The sequence below is a fragment of the Petaurus breviceps genome, unplaced genomic scaffold (assembly GCF_028583685.1).
Source record: "Petaurus breviceps papuanus isolate PSGF00001 unplaced genomic scaffold, PetGlider_PUasm1.0 175, whole genome shotgun sequence".
NCBI classification, from domain to species: domain Eukaryota; kingdom Metazoa; phylum Chordata; class Mammalia; order Diprotodontia; family Petauridae; genus Petaurus; species Petaurus breviceps.
Window position 1 is genome coordinate 50,441,095 of NW_027185764.1, and position 13,149 is coordinate 50,454,243.

The 13,149-nt window shown below is 40.5% G+C and overlaps 1 pseudogene; it reads left to right on the plus strand.

The window, feature by feature from the left end:
• Positions 1–12,406: 12,406 nt before the first annotated feature.
• On the plus strand, positions 12,407–12,816 carry LOC138159124 (large ribosomal subunit protein eL34-like; annotated as a pseudogene).
• The last annotated feature ends 333 nt before the right edge of the window (positions 12,817–13,149 follow it).

A 13,149-nucleotide genomic window follows, 5' to 3' on the forward strand; every position in this document is an offset into this window, starting at 1 on the left:
AGCATATTGGAGGAGGGGATATCCTGTGGGACTGCTATTTGGGGGCAGTGGGTAGGGGGAAAACAGGGAGAAAATTTGTAACTCAAAATCTGGCCAAAATGAATGATGTAAATCAGAAAATAAAATAAAATAAAAATAGAAAAAATTTTAAAAGAAAAAAAAAAGAAAGGAAAGGAATATCTGACAGCATTTTGGCCTTGACACAGTCATCTTCAATTCCTACCAGGGAAATTGTCTTTCCTTTTTTTTCTTCTTTTTTTTTTTTTTGGTGACTGTTTGGTCTTTATTTGCTTAACCTCTTTGCCAGGTTTGTCTCCTCTAGGGTTCAAGCCATCAACCTCTGGATGACCACTAAGGCTATGCAAATCTCTGACTGAATCCAAGTTCTCCAGCCCACTAGACATGGCAACATCCACGTTCCAGAGTCTGACACCTTGAATTGTGAAGTCTGACCCCCTTGAATGAGACTCAGAGAGGAAGGGACAGCTCTACCCCCTTGCCAGCAGGAAGCACTTTCAGAAGCTGAGACTTTCACCCTTTACCCCAAAGGAATTTCAGTCCCATTTGTTTGAGGGAGGAATGATGAGGTATGGGCTCTGGGAGCCCCCTCAATCTCTCCTTGAGTCCTTGAGGTACAGGTTCTGGGAACTTCCTTTGGACTCTTGATTAAATCATCCCATTTGATGAAGCAATAAGCCTTACATTGTGGCTGGACCCAGACCTCTAGCCTAGTCACTAACTGCTAACTACTAACTCTAGCCTAGTTACTAGCCTAGCCCTTCATTGTTCATCTACTTTCCCCCCCTTGAGCCTATCAAAATATCAATACACCCCTGAACTGGCCTAGCCCACCATTGTCTGTAGCCTCCAGCTACCTCCCACCCTTAATCACTCATTGACCTCATTAACTCCTCCTGAAGACCCTCCCCAAACTCCTCCCCTAGACCACCCCTGGATTCCTCCCACAACCTTCAGTATATAAGACCTCATCCTGTCTTCATGTTTGTGAGAGTGCCATAGAATGCCATGTGGGTGAGTCATAGAATGACCTAGCACAGACTTATTTTGTGTCTAATGCAAGCGAACTTTTAATAAACTTTACTTTTCTTTGGCTGCAAGAAGATGAATAGAGTTCATTTGGCAGGACCCAGCATGTTGGTATTTTGGGGTCTCCAGAGCAACTTTAACCCTCTTAGTGGATAACCTCTTCAGAACCACAAAGGGGGTCCCTCTGGGTCAATTCAGGAGCAAGCACAGCTCATTCTTTGGATACTCACCAGGAAAGACCACAGTAGCAGCAAAATCACACTTTATTAAGGCACAGAAAGTTCAGGGACAAAGTTTGAGAGACATAATTTCTGGGTAATTTAGCATTTTAATAAAAGAATGTCCATTCGTTCATCTGCCTCTTAGACCAAAGACTGTCATGGCATGGGGCTCACAGTTTACATGCCCATTGGAAGACTGGTGTTCCTGAGGGTGACAATCAACTCTAATTGTTTAACAGTTAATGAGAGAATGTATGTTACCATGAGGGCTGAACCTATTCAAATGAACTTTGATTGTGTCATTTCCTTCTACCGTGTTTCCCGAAAATAAGACCTATTCCGAAAATAAGCCCTCCCCTTACTGTGTAAGATTCCTCTAAAATAAGCCCTCCCCCGAAAATAAGCCCTATTGAGATTGCTACTGTAATGAAGGTGATCCCCTGCGCTCCCTGTGCTACACACTACATTACGGTACCCTCTGTATGCACCGTCCCCCTCCTTCCCTCCCCTGAAACGCACGCCTCGCTCCGAGCTGCATCCAATCAGAGCTACAGCAGTGAGCGCGTCATCCTGTTCTTCCCCAGTGATTTGCTTATTGAATAAAGGTACAGTTTTTTGTTCACATTTACCCGTTTATTAAAATTGCTGTCAATGTTCATTAAAATAAGCCCTCTCCTGAAAATAAGCCCTCTGGTGTTTTTCTGTCCAAAAAAAATTAATAAGACAGTGTCTTATTATCGGGGAAACACGGTAAGTTACTCCCAGTCTTGGGCAATCTATTCAAAGAATTTATCCCCTGCCAAACCTGAGTAGAGCAAAATGGCTTCTCTACCTGGGTGGGGTCAGAACAAGAAAGTTAGTCCAATCTCACTATCAGCAATGTCCTTCAAGAGACTGAATTTTTAAAATCAGGACTTTAGGAAAAGGGGACAGACAACTCTTGATCTCCCCAAATAATTGGTTATTCATAATCATTTATCTCAGTATGGTATGGGAAAGGAGAATGGGATGATAGTGGGAGACAGGGAGCATGGGGAAGAGACTCAAGAGAGTGAAAGGCACAGAATGTCAAGGATTGAGGTTGGGAGTAGTTGGACAACATGGACCCGTACAGCAGGTAAAGTAGTGCTGAGGGGAGGGGAGGGTGGTTGGAGTTGGGGCAGGAGTTTGGCATCTCATTTTTATAGGGATTTGCTGTGGGGTGGATAAATTATTACCCTTGCCAATAGTTCACCACATATCCACATCTTCTCAAAGTTATCTGCAATGTCTCAGGGTTAGTTCATTAACATAACATTTGTTGGAGTTCTGCTGGTCTTATGCTTATGCCTGAGGCTTATAGACTAGTTAGAGACAGTTAGCAGAACTGAGGGGCCTTTACAATAAGACCTAACCCAACATCCCCTGATTCAGTTGACAGTCTCAGGTTGTTTGTTAATTTATGAGATATTTTTCTATTGGCACTTATGCTCCCCTAATTTATGAGACTGTTCGCAAGTAACCTTTTATGTTCCCTTGTGGGACAATCTGTAAGTAATATCTAGGTTTTCCTTTGAAATCTTACTTCCTACTATTGTTACTTTATACTGGCACTCAAAAACTCACTATGCTGATTAGAAGGGGGGGTGGGGCGGGGCTGGTCAGGGTAACCAAAACAAGATACAGTGCAATTTTAACACACAGACCCAGCCCAGAACAACATCTAAGCTCCAGTTAGCAAAGGAATGGATGCAAGCAGAGCCCCTCCCTTCCTTCTGGGTTAACCTTCTTCCCCATCTCAATGAACTCTCAGTAGCATGAGCAGAGCTGCTATCCCTTAGATGCCTGGTATATGAATGTCTGATCTGTACCTGTTCTCCGCAGCCTGTCCTTGTAACTGTGGCTTCCAAATAGCACTGGTGGCTTCCACAGCTTGCTCCTATTCTCAGGAACCCTTTGTACTCCTCTAACAATTGCTATTTTTTCCTTTTGTTACCATACACAAAGAAACAGCCTTATCTTTTCTTCATGTCTCATGCTTTCTTCCAAAAGTCTTCCTTGCCTCCAATCAGTACCTATGCCTTAGATCCATGGTACTATGGTAAAGTAAGTCCCTTCCTATCAGCACAAGTCTAATAAAGGGTCAATTATAGGTAGTTTAGAAATGCAACAAGAAGGAACAGTTCTCTGGATCTTTGTTGGCAACCACTGGGTCTTTTTTTTCCCCCTTCCCTATAGTATGAATGGTAATCAACCTCTCAGATATTCCATTTCCTCCACTTTTCATTCTAAGCATCATTTGCAAATATCTGAGTCCAAAGAGGTCTAAATAGCACCAACATGATATTCACAGAGCCTACAGTGACTATGAATATACCAGTGTAATTCTGAATCACAAAACATGACAGACTCTCCACAGGGAAGACAGAACCAAAACATTTATTCAAACATCACAAAGTTGAATCCAAACACCAGAAAGTCAAATCCATCATAGCAACAAAGAAATCTATACACCATAACAATGCTGGGGCACTGCCATCCCCAAGCCTTCCCCCTGCTAAGGCCTTCCCACAAATGAACACTCACAGCTCACTGCCTGTTTCCTCTCTCTCCCTCAACTCTAACTGCTCTCACTCCCAACTCTGATAGCTGTGACTAATTTCCTCTCATCTCTGCTCCATCCCTTCCTGCTCTAAACATTTGACAAGCTCCTCCCACCACAGACTCATGTGACTTAGGCTTCCATGTGACTCAAGCAGGTCACATGGGCCTATAAATGGATGGAAAAGATCTTCCCATTAAGCAAAAATACATTAACAATACACCAAAGTAAACCATTTTTAAAAATACTTCAGCTTGGGGCAGCCAGGTAGCACAGCGAGTAAGAGCACCAGCTCCAGCGTCAGTACGACCTGGAGATCGAATCCCAGGCTCAGACACTTAGCATCCACCCAGAAATGCCTGGCCGTGTAACCTTGAGCAAGTTACTTAACCCCAAGCTTAGGGCCAGCCAGGTAGGGCAGTGAGTAAGAACACCAGCTCCAGTGTCAGGATGACCTGGATCAAATCCTGGGCTCAGATACTCAGCACCACACCCAGAAATAACTGACCGTGTAATCTTGAGCAAGTTACTTAACCCCGATTGCTTAAAAAAAAAATACTTCAGCTTGAAACAATCCTGGAAATAGATAAAACCACCAGAAGGAATGAAGATAGAAACAATAGATTCCTCCTAGGGGGAAAATGTCAACTCACTAGCTTAAATGAACTCCTTGCCCTTGTCCCAAGGGAGGAAAGCTAATGGTACAAGAAACAACATGATCATTGATACAGGGGAGAGGAAATGATGCTAATGTCCACTTGGAGTTATTTCCTCCATAAACCTTGACCATTAAAACAAGCCAAAAAGTCCTTCCTGAAAGATGCAATTTGCATCTAGCTAGCAAATGTTTATTTCCTAGAGAAGAACACAGATTGTTCACAGTTTCTTACCTATGCCAAATTATGTTGGAATAAGCAGTCACTTTCATTTTATGATTTGAGGAGTGTTACCTGGGCTCTCAACCCCAATAAAACAGCTCTCCCAAAAACATATCACATATTCAATTCTACCCATTTATTTCTTTTCTCCTAAAATTCTTAGAGGATTAAAAGGGTCCTTCCTTCATTCAAATGCAAGTAGCTCTGGGGTTTAACACTTTAGAACTCTACCATCTTTTACCCTAACAACAATTGTTTGGCTGCTGCAGAGAGAACCTTTAGGAATCTAAGTGGAGCTAGGGGGTAAGAAGCAGTGGGAGAAGGGGAGAAGGTATGCTAATGAAAGGTAGGACCAGGTGTGGAAGATTTAAAAAAAATCTATCATTTGCAATTTGGCAAAAGGCTTCCCCTGGCAAAACTACAAAAGTCTCTGAAACAAATAGTCATCAGACAGCTTCAGATACACACAGGACCCAAGTGATACCTATCTTGACATTTTAAAAAATTCAATTCAATTAATGTTTAGTTTTGTTCTTACTTTCAAGGTGTGAGATGGCAATGTTAGCACTCTGGAAAATGTTGATTTCCTCTTGGGCATTATTTTTTCAATTCAGAGAATGCTCCCAGGTGGTGATGGTGGTACCTGGAAATAACTGTGGGATAGTCCAATACACTAAATCACAAGGCAGACTTTTCTACTCCTTCATGTTTTTAAAGAAAGAATGAAATGAAAGAATGAAAATAGCGAGGGTTATTTGTAAAAATAAGTCACTGATTGATTACCAACCCAGGCTCAGAGGTCTGGTTGGAACTAACTCATATCACTCCCAGGAGTTGGTTGCTGATTTTTCAGAGTAAACATGCACACCACAGAATTCTGCAAATGCTACAAACAAGGGCTTGATTTATTGTTTTGTTGATCGTCTCAAATTAAGAAAGTGATGGACAAAATGTTACTAATGTAGATTAAACTTCTGCTCTTTTTCAGATAGCTCCTTGTTAAACATTTATCAGCATGCCCTTGAGCAGACCCCAGAAAAGAGATTTAAAAATTCCCTTACTTCCCTTTCTTTGCAGAGTCCAATAGTTCTGCTGAGTTACATATTTCTTTGTTAAAAGGGATGGCCTGCTGTGTAGGAGATGGGGAAGGGATATATTAAAAAATGAAAATGATGTAAAAACCAAAGATACAAGATTTTTTTATCACTAATTAACATGTTTAACATTTTGAAGGAAAGATACAACTGAGAGTTTATATTAGAGACATACAACACTTACATATAATTTAGGACTTGTGTGATAGTAATGGCAATTAAAAAATTCCCCTGTATTGGCTTGGTTTTCAAATTGATTGTGTTAAAACCCAGAGCTTGTTAATCCCACCTGTGGGATGGACTTGTTGATGTGAAAAGAAAGTCCTGAACTGGGAGGAGCTGGTGTGACGTAGATTTGGAGAGACAAGAGAGAGGCAGAAGAACTTTTTGGAAGCAGCACCCACGTGGAGGCAGAGAGAGAGACTGAGAAGGATTGCTGGGGCCATTTTGAATCGCCCTGGACTTTTGAGACCTGCCCCCTGAGCTGCCAAGGACTGAGGAGACATGGCTGTTTTGCTGGTACTTTGTCTGTTTTGATGTTGTTTTGCCAGATTTGTCCACTGGTGAAAGACAGTCCTTTTGTTGAAGAAGTCCTGGAACCTGGCTGTTGGCTAAGAAGCCCTGAGACTGTCCTGCAGACAGAGTGAATACTGTCCACTGGTGAAGGACAGTGCTGTTGTTGCAGGGGTCTGGGAACCTTTCTGTTGGTTCAGAAGCCCTGAAGAAGGATTTTCTTGTTGTATGTTTACAGAAATCCTGGGGAGACAAGGCTTAGCAAAGCTACAAGATACATTGCCAGTCTCTTCATTAATTCATCCTCTGTCTGCAGAACAGTCCTAGAACCCCTGAAAACATTAGCAAAACCCTCTCCCAGGATTTCCTCTCTCTCCCACCCATTCTCTAACCACCCAGGCAGAAGTAGATTTTCCCACAGTCACTAAGAAGTATGTAAATTATTATTTTCTAGGAGTGTGGGTAAATGTTTAACAACTGACTTTCCAAAAAAATAGAAAAGGAACTCATGAGAAACATTTAAATTTAATCTGAATTATTAGTTCCTCCATTGTTTTCTTAAAAGACAATCAACAATAAATAATAAATCAATTTATTTATAGGTTTTCCAAGACATAAATGCTCACCTGATAATTTGACAGTCAGCTCTCCTTCCATCAAGAGCCTGGTTCTAACACACCCCTGGTTTGTCCTTCTAGAACTACTAGACAAATCATGGCAGCTGGAGGAAAGGACTTCTCTCATTGTTTTATGTCATTTACTGCATGATTATCAGAAAAATCCTAATGGCCATTTATTCTGATTTTGGGTGGTTATTGTATGCAGTTTATAAAAATGAAGGGAAAATAAGACTTCTCTCTCAAAGGAGTGAGATATTTATTTTTTCAGCAAAGCAGAGCTAATGGCAGAGCCACGAGGTGCGTGCAGACAAAAGGCTGGTATTTTGTTTGTTTTTTTTTCCCATAAACCCCGAAGAACTGCTTCTAGATTTAATTTCTTTCCCTTTTGCTAAAAAAAAAAAGACTGCAAATGAGAAAGGAGGACTCTGTGAGTACAAGTCATTACTTCACTCAGAGATTTAGAGTATGTTCCAATTCAAGCATCAAAACCTAACTCTTAGGGGGAGAGAAGGATAAAGACCTCTGCCTGGATCTCTAGCTGGAGGACTTCTACTGCGCAGGTGTATAGTTAAAATAGTGGCATTTCCATTCCAATACAGTAATGCTACTAGTGTGTGAATTCTCTTTTGTTGTTCAGTTGTTTTCAGTCATGTCCAACTCTTTGTGAGCCCACTGGGATTTCCTTGGCAAAGATATTGGAATGCTTTGCCATTTCCTTCTCCAGCTCATTTTATAGATGAGGAAACTGAGGCAAACAGGGTTAAGTGACTTGCCCAGGGTCACACAGCTAATAAATGACTGAGGTTCTATTTGAACTCAGGAAGAGGAGTCTTCCTTATTCCAGGGCCAGCAGTCTACCTACTGCTCCACCTTGATGCCTCTGATTCTCTTCTGAGTTCCCTCTATTGGTAAAAATGGCTTTTGAATTTCTTTCTATCCTCTCTAACAGGTTATTAACCGAAGGAGAAAAAAAAAGACTCAGGCAGGATAAAGGTTCCCTCCCATGACTACATCTGAAGATCTCCCAGATGCTTTTCTTCTTGCTTCTGGGTTCCATGCTACCTGTGTTTCCTTGTCTATTACTCATCCTATCTTGACTTCATTGCTTGTGTGGGCCTTGGGCTGTACCTAATAAACCTATTACTCGTCCCTGACTGAACTCTGTACCTGGCTAGAAGCTGTCCAACTCCCTATAGGCTCCTGGTACTGCTGCTACTGTCATGTCTCAGCCTGTTTAATACCTTCCTGACTAAACTTCTGCTCTTCTTAATCACAGTCTAATCTTGTTTCTGGTTCTACCTCAGAGGCTAAGTAACCAAGTTAGTCTAAATCACTTGGGCCAAAATATTCCAGGCTCATATATGGTTCCAGCTCTGACTCATGACCTTTGGGATGGGTTTTAGGCAACTTGGAGAGGTGATGTCTTTATGATTCAATCTACTTAAAAGTTATTAGAAGAAAGACCTCAAGAAAGAAGAAGGAATCAACAGTGGTGGATATAAAAGGTAAAGCTATTGTGTTTGGGGACTGTTAACCAAAGGAATTACTTCCCTAAGAATACTGAAAAGGGCATGTACTCTTAAATGATGCTGAGTCATTATAAATCTTTTTAAGGAAGGTTTTTCCCCTTTTTGGTACTTTTATTATTTTTTTTAAAGCAATTGGGGTTAAGTAACTTGCTCAAGGTTACACGGCCAGTTATTATTTCTGGGTGTGGTGCTGAGTATCTGAGCCCGGATTTGATCCAAGTCATCCTGACACTGGAGCCGGTGCTCTTACTCGCTGAGCCACCTGGCCACCCCTAAGCAATTGAGGTTAAGTGACTTGCTCAAGGTTACACAGCCAGGTGTTTCTGGGTGGGTGTAAGTGTCTGAGCCCAGGATTCGATCTCCAGGTCTTCTCAACACTGGAGCCGGTGCTCTTACTCACTGTACTACCTGGCCGCCCCCCTTTTTTTTTTTTTTTTTGGTACTTTTAAAATGCAAAACAGAGTAATTTCAAAATGCTTCTACAGTGGCTTCCTTACAGAGATTTCAAAAGTTTCTACAAAATCTGTTTATGAGAATTAAGAGCTATTGATTTTAATAGTCTTCTTCACTGGAACTGAGATCCTGACTGAGGGGAGAATTTAAAAAATACAAATATTTATAGCAGAGTTGTTTGTTACAGCAAAGAGCTAGAAATTAAGGGGACACCCATAAATTGAGGAATGGCATACATTATATATGAATATAATGGATTATCATGCCATAAAAAGTGACAATATGAAGGATGGAGAGAGTTGAAAAGGCTTTTATGAACCGATGCAAAGTGAAATGAGTAGAACAAGGTGGTTAGCTACCTCTAACTAGAACAAGGAGAAAAATTTACACAATGACAAAAATAATTTAAGGAAAACAATTTTGAAAGACTTCAAAAATTTGATCAATGCATTAACAAGTCCAGAAAATTGATGAAACATGCTACCCTCCTCTTGGCCAAGAAGTAATGGACTGGAGATGCAGAATGAGATAAGCATTTTTAGACATGCATTGAGAATGAAAATTTGTTTCACTTGACTATATTTGTTACAAGGGAGGGAGTCTATGATTGGGGGGTGGGGCAAGAGCTTACTCAGAGAGTTAGTGGGTAGTAGTAAAGATGTGAAAAAAACAAAAAGGCATCAATAAAACATTCTCTTGAGCATCCTAAAAGTGCTTGGAAGAAAATGTTAAGGCATTCAGAAGGTGATAGAGGGCAATTTTGTTACTACTTTGTTAAATTTTAAATATATATGATATATTTATGTGTATTTATACAAACTGTGTAACAAGTTCATGGCTTTATATACAATTCCCTTGTTCTCTGTATTATGAAATGTTTGTGCTTAGTAATGACTTTTAAGTTCATAATATTTTTTTTTAGCATTTTGAAAGAATTAAGTAGCCAGTACTAGGCATATATTCTCAAGAAGGTTAAAGACAGACGGGACAGCACCACATATACCAAAATATTCATATCAGCACTTTTTGTGATAGCAAAGAACTATGGGAAGTGAATATGCTTTTATTAAGTGCCTGCTATGTGCCAAATACTATGCTGTGTTTTTTGCAAGTATTACCTCATTTAATCTTTACAACAATTTTTTGAGATGGGTGCTTTTATTATCCCCATTTTACAGTTGGGAAAACTGAGGCAGGTAGAGGTTAAGTGACTTGCCCAGAGTCATGTGCCTAATAAACTCCTGAAGCTGAATTTGAACTCAGGTCTTCCTGCCTCCAGGCCTGGAACTCTATCCAGTTAGCAACCTAGCTACCTCTAACTAGAAACAAAGTTCCTAATGAGAATGGTTGAACAAATTGTAGCATATCATTGTGTATAATGTAGCTTTAAAAGAAATAACTAATACAAGGAATTCAGAGAAATTCGGGAAGGCTTATGAATGAACTGATACAGAGGAAGGTAAATACAGTCAAGTGATTGATTTACAACATGACAACAGTGCAAAAGAAAACATTTATTATAGTCATTGTAATTCTGATCAGTGCAGTGACTAATCACGATTTCAAAGGATTAATGGTAAATCATGCCTCTCTCCTCAGACATGGCTAATTTACTCATTGTTTAATTTATTTAACTGTATATATATGTATTTCCATTCTAAATTCTCTCCCTTTCCTCTCCCCTAACCACTACCTCTCTGAGTAAGCTCTTGCCCCACCTCCCAATCATAGACTCCCTCCCTTGTAACAAATATAGTCAAGTGAAACAAATTTTCATTCTCAATGCATGTCTAAAAATGCTTGTCTCATTCTGCATCTCCAGTCCATTACTTCTTGGCCAAGAGGAGGGTAGCATGTTTCATCAATTTTCTGGACTTGTTGATGCATTGATCAAATTTTTTAAGTCTTTCAAAGTTGTTTTCCTTAAATTATTTTTGATTATACATAGATACAGATAGATAATGAACAGAAGGAAAAGTGCAGGCTGAATTAAACTTAAGAAATTGTATAGGGGGGTGGAGCCAAGATGGCAGCGTAGAAGCAAGAAAACTCCCTGTGTACCTCAAATACCTATGAAAAATGACTCTAAACAAACTGTAAGGCTACAGAACCCACAAAGTGACAGAGAAAAATTAACCTCCCACTGAAGACAGCCCAGCAGGCTGGCAGGAAGGGACCAGCAACAGGCTGGGAGCTAAGCCCAGCCCCCCACAAGTCAGAGGTTTTAGCCTCAGGGCAGCCTGCCTGCCTTGGCTAGAGGGACATCAGGAGAGTGGATCACCGGCAGCTGTGGCAGTTTCCAGAATTATCAACCCATAAATGCCAAAGACAAAGTGAGAGTTCAGTGTGGACTTTGTGGGAACAGGGGGTCTGGGACTGTGGTCCAGCCTCTGCCCCAGGAGAGAACTGCATACATATGTCTATATAGGAGGGTATATGGGCATATGAATACATATGTGAGTGTGTGTATATATGTGTACAGGTATACATAGACAGAGGGCACAGGACCAATTGAACAGGAAGGGATGATACTTAAAAGGTGAAATTGAGAGGTGAGAGAGGAATATGAGAAGAGATGGGAGAGACAGAATGGGGTAAATTATCTCATATAGAAGAGGCAAGGGAAAACTGTTGCAATGGAAGGGAAGAACAGGAAGGCAAAGGGGAATGGGTCAACCTTACTTTCATTGAATTTGGCTTAGGGAGGGAATGACATACACACTAAATAGGATATCTCACCCTAGAGGAGAGTAGGGGGGAAGGAGATGAGAGGGGGATGAGGGAAGAGAGGGCAGGTTGAGGGGAGGGAAGTTGGAAGCACACACTTTTGAAAAGGGACAGGGTCAAAGTAGAGAATAGAACAAGTGGGGGTTGGGATAGGATGGAGGGAAATATAGTCAGTCTTTCACAGTATATCCACTATGGAAATATTTTGTGTAACTACACATGTACAGCCTACATTGAATTGCTTATCTTCCCAGTAAGGATGGGTGATGAGGGAGGAAGGAAAAGAATCTGGAATTCAAAGTTTTATAATCAAATGTTTAAAAAATTATTTATTATTATTATTATTTTACATGCAACTGGGAAATAAGATATACAGGCACTGGGGCATAGAGATCCATCTTGCCCTGCTGGAAAGTCGGAGGGGTAATGGGGGAAGATATAGGAGACAGCAGATTGGGGGAGGGGTATACAGTGAGATCACTGTTTTAGGGTGGTGGGTAGGGGAAATACAGAGAGAAAATTTGTAACTCAAAATCTTGTGGAAATGAGTGATGTAAAATAAACATAAAATTAAAAAAAAAGAAACTGTATAGTATTTTAATGATCTCAAGTTGTTTCCAAACACACAAACCCATAACTATTTTACCTTTTTTTTCAATTGACCCTTTTTCCCCCTCTCATTCTCCTGCAATTGAAAAAGAAGACACTTGCTCTTCCGGTGAGGGACCTGACAGAAATTAAAAATGGTTTAGCGTCTGAAATACCGCCATAGGCTGTCCTACAATACAGCTTCCAACAAAACTCGGCTGTCACGAACCCCAGGTAACAGAATTGTTTACCTTTATACCAAGAAAGTTGGGAGAGCACCCAAATCAGCCTGTAGTGTGTGCCCAGGAAGACTTGGAGGTATTCATGCAGTGAGACCTAAAGTTCTTATGAGGCTCTCAAAGACAAAAAAGCATGTCAGCAGGGCTTATGGTGGCTCCATGTGTGCTATGTGTCCGTGACCAGATCAAGCGTGCTTTCTTGATTGAGGAGCAGAAAATTATTGTGAAGGTGTTGAAGGGACAAGCACAGAGTCAAAAAAGTAAATAAAAAGGATATGTATTTTGAATAATAAAGAAAATTAAAATGTGAAAGAAAAGAAAAAGAAGACACTTGTAACAAATACGCACGTTTAAACAAAACAGATTTCCACGCTGACCCTGTAAAATGTATGCATCTCATTCTGTATCCTGAGTCTTTTTTTTTTCAATTTATTCACTATTTTATTTCTCCCCAGTTACATATGAAAACAATTTTAATATTTTTTTAAACACTATGAGTTCCAAATTCTCTCCCTTCTTCCCATCTCACCACACCCCCATTGTGAAGGCAAGCAATTTGATATAGGTTATACATGTACAGTCATACAAAACATTTCCATAATAGTCACATTGTGAAAAAAATAGACCCCCCCCCTCCAAAACTCAAGAAAAATAAAGTT